The 19048-nt window shown below is 38.1% G+C and overlaps 1 long non-coding RNA gene across 1 annotated transcript in view; it reads right to left on the bottom strand.

The window, feature by feature from the left end:
* Window positions 1-13622: 13622 nt before the first annotated feature.
* LOC144291905 (uncharacterized) overlaps window positions 13623-19048 on the bottom strand; it is a 43112-nt gene continuing 37686 nt past the window's right edge. Inside the window, exons 3-4 of the long non-coding RNA XR_013359457.1 lie at window positions 17630-17676; window positions 13623-13993 (exon numbers count right to left, since the gene is read on the bottom strand). This is a non-coding gene — a long non-coding RNA (uncharacterized LOC144291905). The remainder of the gene's footprint in view (window positions 13994-17629; window positions 17677-19048) is intronic.

The following is a 19048-nucleotide window of genomic DNA, read 5'->3' as shown; positions in this document are numbered from 1 at the left end:
CATCTTAAAGAAAATTTTACACTGCTTCAGCCAAATAAATGGACAACTTATATTTCACAATATAGTGTGTACAAAGCACTTAACACTATTCCTGGGACACGTTGGCTTCACACTGGGATGCTGGGAGAAGGGAATACCATAGTTACATGGAAGGCATCATTCCCCACACCTCTTTATGTTGTGGTTTCAGAAAAGAGATCTGATTCTTTGTTTTTCCCATCCAACACTATAAAGTGATGCATTCCTTGATTCAGCAAATATTTATTGAGAACCAAGTATGCTAAAATTTCTGGGAAACAGGCTTTTATGAATTGTGCTATGTGACAGATTAGTATTAATTGTTTAATTAACAGAGGATTCTGACTTATCGATCAATATAAATAAGTCAGGAGTAGCTCAAAACTCTCACTGAGGTATGTAGCCTGGCCTTATAGAAAAAAATTTTTTTAAGATTTTATTTATTTATTCATGAGAGACACACAAAGAGAGGCAGAGACATAGGCAGAGGGAGAAACAAGCTTCCCCACAGGGAGCCTGATGTGGGACTCTATCCGAAGACCCCGGGATCACACCCTGAGCTGAAGGCAGGCACTCAACTACTGAGCCACCCAGGTGTCCCTGGCTGTATAGAAATTAAAGTGAATATGCATTTTGCTATCTGGGCAGGTTGCTAGTAGTATTGCCACTACACATCCTGGAGGATGAAAGAAGTCCATCAACAAAGTATAGATCTTCAAAACTCGAGTGCATTCTTTTTGTGATACAGGCAAAAATGGATTTGTTTGTAGAGGGCTTAAATCACTAAGGACTACAAGGTAGGGATCAAAATGTCCTGAGTTTACATGATCAAGAAGAAGGTAAGCTTTTGATTCAGTTTAGAGTCAGCACAACCTAAATAAATCTGGTCTTTCTCTGTGTGTGTGTGTGTCTCTCATGAATGAATAAATAAAATCTATAAATAAATAAATAAATAAATAAATAAATAAATAAATAAAGGCAGCCTGGGTGGCTCAGCGGTTTAGCGCCGCCTTCAGCCCAGAGCATGATCCCACATCAGGCTCCCTACATGGAGCCTGCTTCTCCCTCTGCCTGTGTCTCTGTCTGTCTGTCTGTCTGTCTGTCTCTCTCTCTCTGTGTCTCTCATGAATGAATAAATAAATTCTTAAAAAAAAAAATTTTTTTTTTAATCTGGTCTTAAAGGAGCAGCTGGGGACGCCTGGGTGGCTCAGTGGTTGAGTGTCTGCCTTTGGCTCAGGTTGTGATCCCAGGATCCTGGGATCGAGTCCCACATTGAGCTCCCTGCAGGGAGCCTGCTTCTCCCTCTGCCTGTGTCTCTGCCTCTCTCTGTGTGTCTCTTGTAAATAAATAAATAAAATCTTAAAAAAAATAAGGAGCAGCTGTTTCTCTATGACTCATTTAAGATGCCTTGCAAAACCAGAAGCTGTAGAACTAGAGCTTAAAGACAGGAAAATTAACTACAAATGGAGTAACATTTAATAGCTGGCTCCTAATAAGTACTGTCCAAAGGAAACTTGCTTTTTGGTTGTCATCTAGGTATGTTTTTATTGAAATGTGAATGCAATGTATCACATTTCATAAGACCAAAAATCTCCTGAAATGGGCAGTTTTCAGGATGTTGTTCTCTTGAATCACTAATGTTATGCTTATCATAATTAGGATAGGGATAAAGTTCTTCTAAGAATGAGGGTATTTTCATGCAAAAATCAAATTTATATAAAATATTATCATAAAGTGAGTGGAAGAAATGTCATGAATGAATGCCTGGTGGCTAAAGTATGATTTAAATTAGTAAAAGGCAGGTGCTACTATCTATGAAATGATCTGATAGCTGGTCTCTTGAAATAGACACTGATTTTTACTCGTCAACTCACACACATAAATAGTGGAGCTAAAACCAAAGGAGCTTGGAAGTTGAGAATTTTCAATGGCAATAGTCATAACTGGAGAGAGAACACTTTTTTTTTTTCTGAATATACTAAAAGCCAGAATAAAATAGTAGCATTGTTTCATTGCTGAATGCACCTACATCATCCAGTGGTTTCTGTTATGAGTGATTTAGATAAAATTCTATTGCATTGTAAGAAATAGCTCGGATAAACTCTTGGAATATTTCCAAGTTCTATGATTCCCTTGTCAAAAGTACATATAATAAGCAAAAAATACATATTTTGTATTTTGCCTAGTCTCTCTGTGTTTAGTGATTCTATTTTCTGCTTTAACTTTTGGATCAGTTTCTGAGATCTTGAATGGCCAAATATATAACAAAAACAAAATATGGTTAAAACTCTTTCTAATGGTTCCCCACCTAAGGGCTATGGACTATGGTAAGAGATACAGGGATAGGAGAGCAAGTATGCATTTCTGCCATACATGTTGTTTACATTGTAAGTAAATAAGATGCAGATGTTTATACTCTTATTTTTAAATAAGTACTATGGCAGTTATTAACTTCAGAACATTACTGGGTTTATGGAAGCTTTTATCATTATACATTTTCTCACTGAATTGAACACTAAAAATATAATTACAATAATGGAGAATCCTCAAAAACTTTTGACTTGGAAAGGAGTTCTGAATTATTATTGGAACAATTCAGGTGTTAGATATGGAAGGACCTCCTTGAGGCTAATTTTTTTTCTATTTTTTTCTCAAGGGGAATATCAGTAAGAGATGCAGCCAGAATATTTTAGGATGTTCTAGATGATATATCTGTTTCCACAAAAATTATATGCCTACATTTAATTATGTAACCCTTAAATAGGGGAAATTATAATTCTATCCATTTGAGAGTGTATAATCTTTTAAAAACACATTTAGATATAAGCCATATGTTTAACTGAGTAAATCAGGTGTTGAAATAATGTGCTTTACTTTCAAATATATTACACCAGTATTTTAAAAATTACAACAGATCAGTAGCAGCCAATGTACATTAGAATACATTATCAAGTCCATAGCTCTGCTAGAGGAAGATATTGTTTTGGCACTTGGTAACTTGATAGGATGTTGATAATGAGATGATGCTTATTGTTTGAGGGCAAGGAGCTTGCCTTTAACATATGAGTCAGTATTATCTGTGCATTCATCCACTTGCACCAGTGTTGGCCGGTTGACCCAGGTGATGGATTGTCCAGTTTACTCTTTAGTGGCTCTCCAGAAGTGTAGTCATTTTTCGTTGGACCATAGTGGTTATGGCTAAAGATGACTGGCAGCAATTTTAATCTGCACCCTTTCTTCTTCCCCTAGCAATGTTCATTCATTCATACACTGAAAAGTATTTGTGATGTACTAAGAGCTATGCAAGATTCTGAGGACACAATGGTCAGCAAACAGAATCACAATCAAATAATCACACAACTAATATGAAATTACAAATTAAGATAGGTGTTATAGGAAAGGATAAGGGCCATGAGGAAGAAGACTGAATCCAAATGGGGACTTAGAGAAGGCTGCCCTAAGGAAGCTTTGGCTTGAGTAAAATCTAAAGCTATCGCAACAGAACTGGTAATCAAGAACTGTGTATGATTTAATTTTAAATTAACTAAAATCAAACAAAATATAAAATTCCATTTTTTAGTTACACTAACCACATTCAAGTGCTCAATAGCCATACATAGCTAGTGCCTACTATATTGGACAGTGCAGGTATAGAAGGTTTGCATCATTGCAGAAAGTTCTATAGGACAGCACTGGTCTAAATGATAAATAGGAATCAAACAGCAAAGTGGTAAGCAAAACCATTATAGGATGAGAAAAGGCCATGTGCAAAGGATGTATTAGTGAAGGAGACAGTTTACAGACTGAAAGGAGGCCATTGTGGCTGGGAAGAAAAGGTGAGAACACATTTGAATGAAGCTGGAAAGGTAAGTAAGATCAAAAGCCTGTAAGGACTTGTGGGCCTTGTTAGGGACTTTGGTCCCCTCCCTGAGAGTAGAGATTTGGGTGGGAGATAGGAGATGAGTATTACAGGTTGAAGAGAGAAGAGTTTCAGATGGCTGTAGAGTGAGACTAGAGAACTGTAGGAAGCTTGCTAAGTAGGCAATGTTGAGGAACTCTCTTAGTTTGGTGATCATGAATTCATAATGACACCAATCCTTCTTGTTGAATAATTTTCTCCAAAAAGGCAGCTCTAGTGTAGAAATAGAAAGAGAAAACAAGAGGGTAAATGCAGAGCTGAGACTGCCAGAAAGGTGTGAGCTAGGGAATTCAGGCTACTGGCAAGAGTTACTGAAATGACAGGCCATGAGATTTTAGCTGGATAAGGAAACAAGGCATAAAAGAAGAGGGCTGATGGATTGGGGGAAAGTGAAGAAGGTCAATGGACTAAAAATCGAAGTTCAGACACAAAATAATCATAATGAGAGGGACAAGCTGAAGGAAAGGCAGGTGTGGCTAGAGAGCAGGATGCCTGAATCAGCAACTTTGGCAGTGGAGCAATTGTAGATGGTGACAAGATCCAGGATGTGGCCCCAAGAGTGGGCAGCTGAGATGGAGTGAAGTTAAGGCCATTAGAGATGGGGAGATTGAGAACTGGAGGCCAGACTATCATATGGGTCAACTCTGAATTTTGAAATCACTGGGGTTGAGAGGAACACTGCTGGGAAACCAAAGAGTGAATGGGGGACCCGGAGATGAAAGCTTCTAGAAGGTAGAAAGGAGGTACTATTAGGTACACTGACTCAGAGGAGAGGGTTACAAGAGCATCACGGAGTAAGGGTCTAGAAATGATAGTGGGGGCAATGAAACACCAACTCCACCTCCACCTAGTGTATGAGAATAAACAACTACTATTTAAACAACCACAGGAGAAGGGTATCTGCAGGCTAAATCTAGGTTTAGTTGGAGCAAGAAAGTGAAAGACTTCAGAGAAGTGGATGCTATAGGAGGATTTGCTGAAAATGAAGCATATGGAGGGTGTAGTGGCAGGTTTCAGCAAATGAGGAAGAGTGGAGGATTCATTCAAACAACAGTAGCAAAATAATAATGCTAAAGGATTGATGACTAAAATGGATGATATTTGGGCATTAATTGATAAAAATAAGTTGAAAAGCATAAGAGTGATCACTGGCCCTAATGATCCAAGGGTTTAGCTCATTTGGTCTGAGATTGTGGTGTTTCTGCACATGCCACTGCTTTGGATTTTTTTTTTTTAAGATGCCATTTATTTATTCATTCATGAGAGACACAGAGAGAGGCAGAGAGAGAAGCAGGATCCTGGCATGGAGCCTGATGTGGGACTTGATCCTGGGTCTCCAGGATCATGCCCTGGGCTGAAGGCAGACACTTAACCGCTGAGCCATCCAGGGATCCCTAATTTGGATGTTCTTGAGTCAGAAGTTGCATTTTACCCCCTTTACAGCTTAGTGTAGCTTTGGTTCCAGAGGCTTCAATTTGAACACCTGCTAGGTGTGAAATTGGCTATTTCACAGGTGAGGTGTCAAGAATCCCATAGAGTAGGGATGAAGGATCCTAAGTGAGATGTTAGAGACCTCAAAGGTTGGATGTTATGCATCCCAGAGAATAGAGTATGGGCAATCCTAGAAGATGCATCTCTATACTCAAACAGCCTGGAGTATGCTGGTCCCAAGAATCTGCAAGTGATATATGCCATACTATATGTGTAGTGCTGTGGTTTATTATTAGAACTCAAGGATTTAGGATTTACTCTGGGTCATCATATACAAGCTTCTCAACCTTTTTGAGTCAATAGTATGTCCTCATTAGTCCCTAATTATAGATCAGAGGATCTTGTATCAAATATAATCATTGAGCTTTGTAATTTAAGAACTCTGGTTGCAGCATTATCTTCAATTTTTAAATTGTGAAAACTTGCATAAGTTGCAAGTTATGTGCTATTTTTAGTTAACTCTAGCAAAATATAGCTGGAGGTCCTGTCACAAGATTAACAAACAATTATACAAATTATTGGGGAGGTTATTTATTATTTTAGTTATGTTATATTATCTTTCCCCACTGACAAAAGCAATCAAAATGACCAAGGTTAAATCAGTGAAAATGAATAGATTCCCAAAGTTTCTAAGTGTTGTTAAAAAATGTCATGCATTTACTAAATTTCTTAGAAGTTAACCAAAAAGGGTTAGTGAGGCAAAAACACAGTGAGTTTTTGAACCCTCCTTATGGGTTCAGAATCTGGCTAGAAATAGAATTCTAGAAATCATCTCATCAATCCTCTCACTTTCTGGATCAAGAAACTGATACTTAGATCTGTGCAGTGACTATTTCCAATGACTTTAACCTATACTGACAAAATGTCAGACAAGATTTTTATTGGAACAGGAACTGGATGGAATGACAATAATATCATAAGTGTAAAGTCTCCAATATCGCAGGATTATAGTCTTAGACTTTGGATTCGTATAGCAGTGTCTAGTCCGGTGTTGACAGTAGCCTTGCAGATGGTCACCTGCTGCTCCTTGAACACTTCCCCTGATGAGAAATTGGATTCTTCCAGAGTAACCCATTCTGTTACGAGGTATCTGTTAAAGTTAGAAAGTCTTTAACATTGAGTTGGTGTTGTTATGCCTATGAATTCCACCCATGGGTTCTACTCTCTGGAGCCAAGACCTGCAAGTGTTTGCCAATAGCAGTTATGTCTGATCTAATTCTTTTTCTTCCAGGAAAGACATCTCTAGTTCTTTGAGTTACATGTCATATGTGGGGCAAAGAAGTAAAGGAAAGAAAGAAAATAATGTGGTGTAGCTTATTATTAGAACTCAAGGAGTTAGGATTTATTCTGGGTCATCACATACAAGCCTCTTAACCTTTCTGAGTCAACAGCATGTTCTCGTTACTACCTAATTGTAGACCAGAGGATCTTATATCAAATATAATCACTGAGCTTTGTAATTCAAGAACTCTGGTTGCAGCACATCTTCAATTTTTAACTTATGAAAGGAATAGCTATACTGAAAAGAAATCAAATGCTACTGATGTGGGAAACAAAGGCAGAAGAGAAATTATTAAGTTTCCTTACTATCTATAGCCCATTGACAAGTCCTTGAAACAGGCAGAGTGACATTCCTCTAGGGACTCAATTGCCTTGATGTTGATGTTTTGCTAAGGGCAAAAGGCAATCTGAGCCCGAGCCCCTGGATCTTGTAAGTCTACTTTAACATATAAAAATTCCTGTAGAAATTTCCTTTATATCTAACCACACCCCCAAGATACATATTGACAATCATCCACTGAGCATAGGGCCCACTGATATACATCTGAAGGGTCTCATGACTAAGGTTTTATTAGACAGTAATAAATGACATTTTCCCAACAATAGCTAGCCCCTTCAAGGTCGTGGAAACCTTGCTTCCAAAATTTCTCAGAGATTAACACTATCCCTAAGCCCCTCCCAACTTGAAAGTATATAATGGGCCGCTCCTCATGACCCCAATGCAGCTCTTTCTGCCCATGGGTCCTGTTGCCCTGCTTTAATAAAAATCACCTTTTTGCACCAAAGACATCTCAAGAATTCTTTCTTGGCCATTGGTTTCAAATCCTAATGTCTTTTCTACATCATATGGCACCTCAGATGGGACCTCTCTCACTCCTGAGGGCCTTTTCTGAATCCTCACTTAGTAAAACTCTATTGCTTTACTTGTTCTCCTTTGTATGCAAGATTCATTCTTGGCCCTGTGAGACAAGACAAGAACCTTGCTCTCCTGCTTCACTATGAATTGTAATGTGAAGGGGAGATTCAAGGAAATACAAAGTAAGACTTTTTATTTGTAAAGACTGTGGACTAAGACACCTAATATCAGAATCTATAGACTTCCTGTTGCACTAAAACATGATAACACTCAAAATTTTACAACTTTGTAATAAAAAAATAAAATTTTTAACAGTTATTTAACTGTTCCTTTTAAAAAGGGAGGAAAATATTCCTTCTCACTTCTTCAAATATTAGTTAAAATGCCAGGAAACAACTGATATGCTAGGATATTCTTAACTAAGATTTAAATTAGATTTGGGGAAAGTTGTGCATGTCATTTTCATTAGGTTGCAGACTATAAAAATATAAATTTACTTTGATTTTTTCACTTTACTTTTTTTTTAAGATTTTATTTATTTATTCATGAAAGACACAGAGAGGCAGAAACACAGGCAGAGAGAGATGCAGGCTCCTCCCCCCCATCAGGGAGCTTGATGTGGGACTCGATCCCTGAACTGGGATCACACCCTGAGCCAAAGGCACACACTCAACCGCTGAGCCACCCAGGCATCCCTGATTTTTTCACTTTAAATCCTAGAAGGGACTGTTTTTCTTTATTCTTTTTTTTTTTTTTTTTTGAAGCCATTGCTGCTTTCTTTTTTCTTTTTTTTTTTTTAAGATTTTATTTATTTATTTGAGAGAGGAACCGAGATAACGACAGAGAGATAGTGACAGCGAAAGAGATAGCAGGAGCAGGGAGGAGAGGGAGAAGCAGGATCCCCAGTGAGCAGGGAGCCCATTGCAGGGCGCCGGCTTGATCCCAGAATTCTAGAATCACAATCAGAGAGAAGGCAAATGCCCAACCGACTGAGCCATCCAGGCACCCCTGTTTTTTCTTTATCCCTTAGAAAATATATGGTGATGAAGAGAAGAATTTGCTATCCCAAAATACGCCACTTTGGTCTTGAGGATTATTTTGATCTAAAAGCAATCAAAACCCAGCAGATTCATGAAAATCTCTTCCTCCACTCTAATGGCCTAAATTTGGGAAAAAGGGGCCAGTCAGGAAGACAGCTATTACCTTAGATGGAACTTTTTACCTAAGAAATTTATGTGCTTGGACGCCTGGGTGGCTCAGGGGTTGAGTGCTTCCCTTCCGCCCAGGGCCTGATCCTGGAGACCCGGGATAGAGTCCCATGTCGGGCTCTCTGCATGGAGCCTGCTTCTCCCTCTGCCTGTGTCTTTGCCTCTCTCTCTCTCTCTCTCTCTCTCTCTCTCTGTGTGTGTGTCTCTCATGAATAAATAAATAAAATCTTAAAAAAAAAAAAAAAAGAACCTATAAGGGAAGAAGGGAAAACTTTTAGATCTCTTCAGTGCTTATTTATTTATTTATCTTTTATTTTTTATTTTATTTTTTTTAAAGGGATAGAAGTTTATTAAGCAAAGATACAGAGAAAGCTCTCAGGAATGAGAGGGGTCCTGACAGGGTTGCCCTTCGGTGCTTATTTAAATATCCACTGATATAATCATCTTGATAAATTTAAAATATAAAATAACTTATTTTCTAAACACAGAGATAGATGAATACACACATTCATCTGACAAATCTAGCCACATAGATGTTATGTTTATCCAAGTACTAATTTACCTATAAGCAAAGTATTTTTAAAACACAGCCTAAAAAAAAAATTAAAAATAAATAAATAAAATAAAATAAAATAAAATAAAATAAAATAACACACAGCCTAAGAAACCAGAGACAAACTTAAAATGGAATTTTGTTACTTACAAATTGCTTTGAGTCTAGTGAGATTTTCAAATACTGACCATAACTCGATCGGGTTCTATGTAAATTTGAGGTTAAAAAAGGCTTCACTACGGGGATCCCTGGGTGGCTCAGCGGTTTAGCTCCTGCCTTCCACCCGGGGCGTGGTCTTGGAGACCCGGAATCGGGTCCTGCATCGGGCTCCCTGCATGGAGCCTGCTTCTCTCTCTGCCTCTCTCTCTCTCTCTCTCTCTCTCTGTGTGTCCCCCATGAATAAATAAGTAAAATCTTAAAAAAAAAAAAAAGGGCTTCACTATGTATATAGAACAATAGCCCTTACTCACCCACCCATTACATGTCATTTTGCATGATGAGAACAGGAGAAATATGAATTCTATTTATTAGATTGCTCATGGGAAGGAATAGGTTCAGTGAAAACATTTTTGCTAAGTGTTTGCTATGTATTTGCCAGGATGATAGTGATGTTAAACTTGGGAGATGAGTGTATATGCATTTTAAAATTATATTTGGTAATTAGGTTATTTTACACAATAACCATTCAATTTATTTAGACTCCACTACATCCTAGGCATCTTGCCAAATGTTAGAGAGAATATGAAGATAAGATAGTTCCCATTCCACACTGTGATTGGTGAAACCAATACTCAATTATGATACAGCATGCAATCTTATAGATGTACAAAAAGTTAAATATAGCATAACATATTCTAATATATTAGAAATATAGTAGAAAGTTTCAAGTCAAAATTTCCTGTTGAGTAAAACCTTTGAAGTAATATACACTAAATCATTATGAGAATTTTAAAGTTAAAAATATTTGTGGGGGGATCCCTGGGTGGCGCAGCGGTTTGGCGCCTGCCTTTGGCCCAGGGCGCGATCCTGGAGACCCGGGATCGAATCCCACGTCGCGCTCCCGGTGCATGGAGCCTGCTTCTCCCTCTGCCTGTGTCTCTGCCTCTCTCTCTCTGTGTGTGTGTGACTATCATGAATAAATAAAAAAATTAAAAAAAAAAATATTTGTGGGACACATGACTGGCACAGGGGAAAGAGCATGTGACTCTTGATACCGGGTTAGTGAGTTCAGGCCCCACATTGGGTGCAGAGATTACTTAAATAAATAAATAAACTTAAAAATTTGTAAAATGAAATGAGCTAACAGTTTCAAATTTTTTTCTTTTCCATGTTTCTCATTTTAAACAAAGTATATTTTTCATTCTAGCTTTCTGTAAGATTTTTCAGAGAACTTTATGGAAGAGATCATCTTGAGCTGGACCTTGAAGAAATGAGGATTTTCTGAGCAGAAAAGGAGCAGAATAAACTCCAGACATAGGGACCTACATAAGCAAAGGGTAGAAGCTCTAGTGTGTTTGGGAAATGGGAAGCACTGACCTGCTAATTGAGGTATAAGGGGGGGGAAATGGTAGCAGTTGTAGTTAGAAAGGAGTCAGAACCAGGTTACTAAGTGCCTAATTACATCCTCAGGCAGTGGAGAAACAGTGGAGGGTTTTCATTTTAAATTTTTATTTGTAAATTACAGAAAAGTTGCAAGTATAAATAGTATAAGAAACACCAGTATATATCCTTTAAAAAAAAAGATTTTATTTATTTATTCATGAAAGACACAGAGAGAGAGAGAGAGAGGCAGAGACATAGGCAGAGGGAGAAGCAGGCTCCACAGGGAGTCCGATTCAGAACTGGATTCTGGGACTCCAGGGTCATGCCCTGAGCCAAAGGCAGACACTCAACTGCTGTCCCCAATGTATATATCCTTTATCCAGATTAACTTATTGTTAATATTTTGTCCCATTTGCTTTTCATTGATTTCTCACTCTCCTTTTTATTATGTATTATGTATTACATGTACACACACACACACACATATATTTTTTCTGTACTATTTAGGAATAATCATGGCCCTCTTCTCCAAAGTACTTCTGTGTGTTTTTCCTAACAATTGGGATACTCTCTTTATAATCACAGAAGGATGCCTGGGTGGCATGGCAGTTGAGCATTTGCCTTCAGCCCAGAGCATGATCCTGGGGTCTTGGGATCCAGTCCCATACCGGGTTCCCTGCATGGAGCCTGCTTCTCCCTCTGCCTATGTCTCTGCTCCTCTCTGTGTCTCTCATGAATAAATAAATAAAATCTTTTTAAAAAATCTTAGTGTAGTTATCAACTTTAATCCTGATATCTAATCAGGATTTTATCTAATATCTAATCTGGAATTCATATGCCAATTTTGTTGACTGAAGTAGTAACATCTTTTATAGCATTTTCTCCCTTCCAGTAAAGGATTCATTCTAAGGTAAAGTATTGCATTTAGTTGTTGCATCCTTTCACTCTTTTAATCTAGAACATTTCTAAAGCCTTTCTTTGGCTTTTATGACATTGACATATTTTAATATAGCCCCTTTTCTTTTTTAATAGAACAGGCTTCGTTTTGATGCAGAGGATTTTATATAGGGGGCTGCATAATCAGATCTGGGTTTTAGAAAAAGTCAGTCTAGAGGCAATGTTAAGGATGGACCTGAAGATAAGAGGGTATTGATTTGGTAATGAGATAGGAGGCTGTTGTTGGACAATATTCTTTCTACTCTGGTAGAAGTCAGAATCTCTGGAAGTTGGGGCAGGCATAGGAATGAAGGGAAAGAGCTTCAAAGTTTGAGTCCTGGGACGCCTGGGTGGCTTAGCAGTGTGATCCCGGAGTCCTGGGATGGAGTCCCATATCGGGCTCCCTGCATGGAACCTACTTCTCCCTCTGCCTATGTCTCTGCCTCTCCGTCCCTGTGTCTCTCATGAATAAATAAATAAAATCTTTAGAAAACAAACAAACAAACAAACAAACAAAGTCTGAGTCCTGGGTGAGGTTGCTTCTAGAATAGTATAAAATGTCAAGTCCACAAAGGTCATTAGAGAAGCAAGACTCAGATCTAAAACAGTGGGTTTGAATTTCAGATTCAGATTCTGATTATAGCATAAATCAGATTAGATAGTGGCATGTCTTCTGAAGAATAGCATTAAATGCATTGATGGGCTTACAATTATGGAAAGTAAATCCCCGAGTACTAAAAATTAAGAGGGAAGAAAAATACCAAAAACTAGGCGTGAATTGATATTCTAGCAAACTTGAGGGGAATTTCTAGTCTTGGTATGACCTATGAAAGCCCACACAAATGCAGGAAATTAGGCCTTGAGTGTCAGTGAAGTAGTTAGAACTGAAACCCTTGCATAAAGCCAGGATCAATAAGGGCTCCACCCTCCATAAAAGAAAAAAAAATCAACTATGGGCACTGGCAGATGATAAGGAATTTTGCTTGTCTTGGCCTGGGCTTTCTGTGGGGGGAAACATAAGAAAGCTTCATGTAGGTTTGGGTTTGAATTCACATTGTCTAAATGGTCTAGGAATCTTTCAGCCTAGAAATCCACATAAAATGACCCACTGAATGGTAACACAGATTTGCTCAATATCAATAGAGGCAAATGGAAAACTGCTTGGGAGGGTCATACCTTCAATATAATCCATGCAGGATTCCTACAGATAAAGCCTTGCTGTAAAGATGAGTTCAGGGATCCCTGGGTGGCGCAGCGGTTTGGCGCCTGCCTTTGGCCCAGGGCGCGATCCTGGAGACCCGGGATCGAATCCCACGTCGGGCTCCTGGTGCGTGGAGCCTGCTTCTCCCTCTGCCTGTGTCTCTGCCTCTCTCCCTCTCTCTCGGTGACTATCATAAATAAATAAAAATTTAAATAAATAAATAAATAAAAATAAAGATGAGTTCAATCAAAAGCTATAAGGCATGTGTAGGGGAGAAGGAACTTCACCATGAATAAGAAGCCACAGAGACAATAAACATAAGAGTTAAATTCCCAGTAACTTCAGATAATAGAGCTACTAGCTTAAGACTATAAAATGAGCATGCAAAATAAAGACCTAAAACAATTAATCTAAATGTAAGCAAAGTATAAGATACATGGAGATTAAAAAACAGTAAAAATTGAAAAATGAACAAGACAGAACTTCCAAACACATAAAATATAGTTGTTTAATTTTAAAACTCAGTTAAAAATAAATTTTTTTTACAAAAAAGGAAAATTAGTAAATTGGAAGATAAAGATACTTAAAAGAGTAAAAGATATGGAAGAATGAGAAGAATTATTTGGATTATCAGAAAAAGAGAATACAGATAATCAGGAGACATAATAGTCAAAGAAATAATAGCTTAGAATTTTCCAGAATAAAGACATGAGTCCTCAGATTCTGAAAGCACAATGAGACCCAAATAAAAATATATACTTGGACACAGTGTGGGAAAATTCAAAGAAAAGAAAATCAAAGGAAAGAAAATATATTAAAAGTAACCAGATAGGGATCCCTGGGTGGCGCAGCGGTTTGGCGCCTGCCTTTGGCCCAGGGCGCGATCCTGGAGACCTGGTATCAAATCCCACGTTGGGCTCCTGGTGCATGGAGCCTGCTTCTCCCTCTGCCTGTGTCTCTGCCTCTCTCTCTCTCTCTCCCTGTGTGACTATCATAAATAAATAAATTTTTTTAAAAAAGTAACCAGATAAAAAAGACATTATCTTTAAATGTTGATTATCCTAACAACAATAGAAACCAAAAGAATAAAGTAATATCTTGAAAATGCTGAGAAAAAATAACTGCTAACCTATAAATCCATACTTTGATAATCATTAAAGAGCATGAGGGAAAAAAAACATTTCTGGACATATAAATACCCAACATAACTATACATTTATGCATTTTTTTTTGTTTAAACTTTTATTTATTTATGCTAGTCACAGAGAGAGAGAGAGAGGCAGAGACATAGGCAGAGGGAGAAGCAGGCTCCATGCACCAGGAGCCCGACGTGGGATTTGATCCCGGGTCTCCAGGATCGCGCCCTGGGCCAAAGGCAGGCACCAAACCGCTGCGCCACCCAGGGATCCCCATTTATGCATTTAAATATACACATACATACATACAATCAACTCAATAACAATTTCTGAAGGGTGGACTTTGGGAAGAGAAATATTACCCAGACAATTTAAGTGCAATAAACAATGATGAGCAAAGTAATTGTTAAATATGTAACTGAATAAATATGTAATTAAATAACAATATCTAATTTGGGATTATATAAAGAACTAAAATTCAGAAAACAATTGCATGTAACACAAAGAAGGAATGATCAAAGTTAAAAAGGTATAAGTTTCTTGTATTGTTTAAAAAATTGTTAGAGCAATTGATTGACTTTAAGTATATGAATATGGTTTTTAAATTTAGGGATTAAACACGAAGAGAATTGTTATAGGGTATCTACTGTCCAAAGCATTAATGGGAGGAAATAAGGAAAAACTGAAATCGATCCAAAAGAGAGCTAGAAAGATTTATTTATTTATTTATTTATTTATTTATTTATTTATTTATTATTATTATTATTTTTAAAGATTTTATTTATTTATTCAGAGGGAGACAGAGGAAGGGAGAGAGGCAGGAACACAGGCAGAGTGAGAAGCAGGCTCCATGCGGGGAGCCCGACGTGGGACTCGATCCTGGTACTTCAGGATCATGCCCTGGGCCAAAGGCAAGCACTCAACCGCTGAGCCAGCCAGGTGTCCCAAGAAAGAATTTTTTAAAAGAAAAGAAAAGATCCAAAATAAGAGAAATAACTCTAAATGTATTAGAAATTATAATACATATAAATGGACTAAATGCTCCTATTAAAGGCAGAGATTCTCAGTTGGACTGAGAAAAAAGAAATCATCTCTACACTCTTTATAATAGGAATACCTAAAAGCATAATTTGAAGCAAAAAAATTGAAAATAAAACAGGCAAATTCTAAAAAGAAATCTGTGGTTTCTATGTTAGTATCAAACAAAATATTCTGTAAGGAAAGATATGTCATTGAGGATTAAATAATAAGATGAACAATTCTCAGGACAATATAATATTTTTTTATAGATTTATTTTTAAGTAATCTCCACACCCAATGTGGGGCTCCACTCTCCAATCTAAGATCAAGAGTCACATGCTCCACCAACTGAGCCAGCCAGACATCCCTGCAATATAACAATTTTTAAATAGGGCTAATAACATAGCTTTAAAGCAAAATTTGACACAGTTGTACTGGGAAGACAGGCAAGCAATAAACAAGTTGATTGGAGTGCCTGTGAAACCTACAATTAGAGATGTTAAAAGCACTTGGGGGCCCGGGTGGCTCATGGGTTTAGCGCCGCCTTCCGCCCAGGGTGTGATCCTGGAGACCTGGGATTGGGTCCCACGTTGGGCTCCCTGCATGGAGCCTGCTTCTGCCTGTGTCGGTCTGTCTGTCTGTCTCTCTCTCTCTCTCTGTGTCTCTCATGAATAAATAAATAAAATATTTTTTAAAAATAAATAAAAAATAATAGCACTTGGACATAACTAATACCTAGGCTAGTTTTAAGTCTAAAAATTTGAAAGTAGAAGCATGTGTTACCCCAAGTTCAATAGATTGTGGGATTCTTTTTTTTTTTTTTTTTAAGATTTTATTTATTTATTCATTAGGGACACACAGAGAGAGAGAGAGAGAGGCAGAGACACAGCCAGAGGGAGAAGCAGGCTCCATGCAGGAAGCCCAATGTGGGACTCCATCCCAGGTCTCCAGGATCACACCCTGGGCTGAAGGCGGTGCCAAACCTCTGAGCCACCTGGGCTGCCCAGATTGTGGGATTCTTGAGAAGAATTGTATTCAACTTTGAAGGACCCTTGTGCCTATCACAGTGCATTATACAAGTGCTCAGTAAGGGTTAAATTGAACATATTCTCATAGATACTTTTTTTTTAGCATGTACACATTTTCTGTTGTAGAGATTAATATTTACTGAATGAATACTAAGGGGACCATAGGAAAGGTTTGAGGTATGGTTCCTGCCTTTAGGAATATTGTAATTTAGTTGGAAGATTTTAAGATCCCAGTAATTTGAAAAATTAAAAAAATAATAATAATCAATTGTTCATAATCAAGTTTTAACTGGTATAGTATTTGAATGAGAAGAGAGAAAAAGTTCACCAGTAATTTAAGATATTCGAGAAAGCTGTAAATAGGTGAAATTTTAGTTGGTCCTTGAGAAATGGGCATCTTTGGTTTTAAAAAAAAGAGAACATTTTGGCTTGAGGAATTCACAGAAAGGTTCAGAGGCAGAAATTATTGTACATATCTGTGTGACATTAATGACTCTAGTTTCAATGTAAAATAAGTGCTGAGGAACGGTGAGAGAGAAAGTTGGATAGAGGATCATATGCATTATAGAGGATCTTAAAGTTGTTAGGGATATGGAATTGCTTTAGTAGGTAATACGGAATCATGGGTTCTTAAACTGGTCTGACAAAATTTTTCTAAGCTATTTTCACGAATAATCTGGAAGTGGTATGCGAAAGAAGGAGGGAGTGGGAAGAAGGAAAATCTGTTAAGATATATTTAAAGTAATCCAGGTATAAAGTCACCATAAGGGGCATGCCTGGGTGGCTCAGTGGTTGAGCCTTTGGTTCAAGCATGATCCTGGGTCCGGGGATCAAGTACCACATCACGCTCCCTGCAGGGGGCCGGCTTCTCCCTCTGCCTATGTCTCTGCCTCTCTCTCTCTCTCTGTGTCTCTCATGAATAAACAAATAAAATCTTAAAAACAACAACAACAACAGGGAAATAGGAAAAGTGGAGTAAATTTAAGGGACATATCAAAAGAAGAAATTACAAGATTTTGTATCAGATTGAGTACAAGCAAACAAAATTAGATATAGGTCAAAATAAGCTTAGAATAATGGTGGTATCCTAGACAAACAGCTAATGTCAACAGGAGTCAATAATCCATAAAATCACAGAAAATTATTTTCATTTTTATTTATTTTAAAGATTTTATCTATTTATTTGAGACAGGGAGAGAGAGTATGCAAGTGGGAGGAGGGGCAGGGGAACAAGTAGACTCCTTGCTGAGCATAGAGCCCAATGTGGGGCTCTATCCCAGGGCCCTGAGATCCTGATCTGAGCCAAAGTCAGATGCTTAACCAGCTGAGCCACCCAGATGCCCCATAAATTCACAGAAATTTAGAGATGGTGAGGACCTTAGAAATTATATGCACAGAACTTTCCTTTTGGAGATGAGGAAATAAATAGAGAGAGCTTACCTGACTAGTTCATGGTCATCCTGGTGGTTGAGGTAGAAAATGCCTACCTAGAATCCAAGGAGAGATAACCCGTGAGTAGCTGAAATTATGCTGCTGGAGGGAAATCAGTGTTGGGTGGATATCTCTGGGGAGTCCTCTGAAAGGCAATTGGAGAGATGGGAGTAAATGTGCTCTTCAAAGGAAAAATTACATAGGGACAAGAGAAGAGAAACAATGATAAAATGACAGGGACTATCCACTATTAAGGATTCAAACTAGAAGGGAGATGGCTCCCAAAGTAATCAGGGAAGGATAGATCAGAGGTGAGGGGCAATTGGAAGTGGCCAGATCCAAATCCTGTAGTATGTTGCTGTTATGATGACTTCAGTCTTTTGTTATTTTATTTTGCACAAAACTATTTTATGTAAAAATTGCCATACTGGAGCACCTGGGTGGCTCAGTTGGTTAAGTGTCTGCCTTCGCTTTAGGTCATGATCTCAGGGTCCTAGGATTGAGCCCCAAGTTAAGCTCTGAGTTCAGTGGGGAGTCTGCTTCTCTCTCCTCCCCACCCCCCAACTCATACTCTCTCTCTCTTTCTCTCTCACAAATAAATAAATAAAATCTTTTTAAAAAATCACCATGTAATCTGGCAATATTTTATTTCATGTTGGTTTTTACCACATGCATGGTCTTTTTGTTTGATTATTAATGCTTATTAATTTTATAAGCAAACATTAACTATTTAACAAACATAAGCAAACTGTTTCATGTTCAAAACACTGACAATAATCTACCTATATGCCATTTTTCCATCCTACATCCCTCCCTCCCCACACCGAATATAACCACTATTCTTCGCACTTTTATTTTTATTTTTTATTTTTTTGTTTTTTTTAAAGATTTATTTATTTATTCATAGAGACACACACACACACACAGAGAGGCAGAGACAGGGAGAAGCGGGCTCCATGCAGGGAGCCCGACGTGGGACTCGATCCCCGGTCTCCAGGATCACACCCCGAACGCAGGCGGCGCTAAACCGCTGCGCCACTGGGGCTGCCCAATTTTTTATTTTTTTTTTTTAAGATTTTATTTATTTATTCATGAGAGGCACAGAGAGAGAGAGAGAGAGGCAGAGACACAGGCAAAGGGAGAAGCAGGCTCCACGCAGGGAGCCCAGTGTGGGACTCGATCTGGGGTATCCAGGATCACGCCCTGGGCTGAAGGCGGCGCTAAACCACTGAGCCACCAGGGCTGCCCTGCACTTTTATTTAGTGTTATTACTACATGTATACACATAACTACTAAGTAAATTCTTTAGTTCATTTTTTCCTTTAAAGTGGCTCTTACATGCTGTAAGTAATCTTTGAAACTTACTTTTTAAAAAAGATTTATTTATTTATTTATTTATTTGAGAGAGGGAGAGAGAATGCAGCAGGG

This window comes from Canis aureus, chromosome 20, assembly GCF_053574225.1.
Source record: "Canis aureus isolate CA01 chromosome 20, VMU_Caureus_v.1.0, whole genome shotgun sequence".
Taxonomy (NCBI): Eukaryota; Metazoa; Chordata; class Mammalia; order Carnivora; family Canidae; genus Canis; species Canis aureus.
Note: the sequence above shows the minus strand (reverse complement) of the source record. Positions and strands in the feature narration are given on the sequence as shown.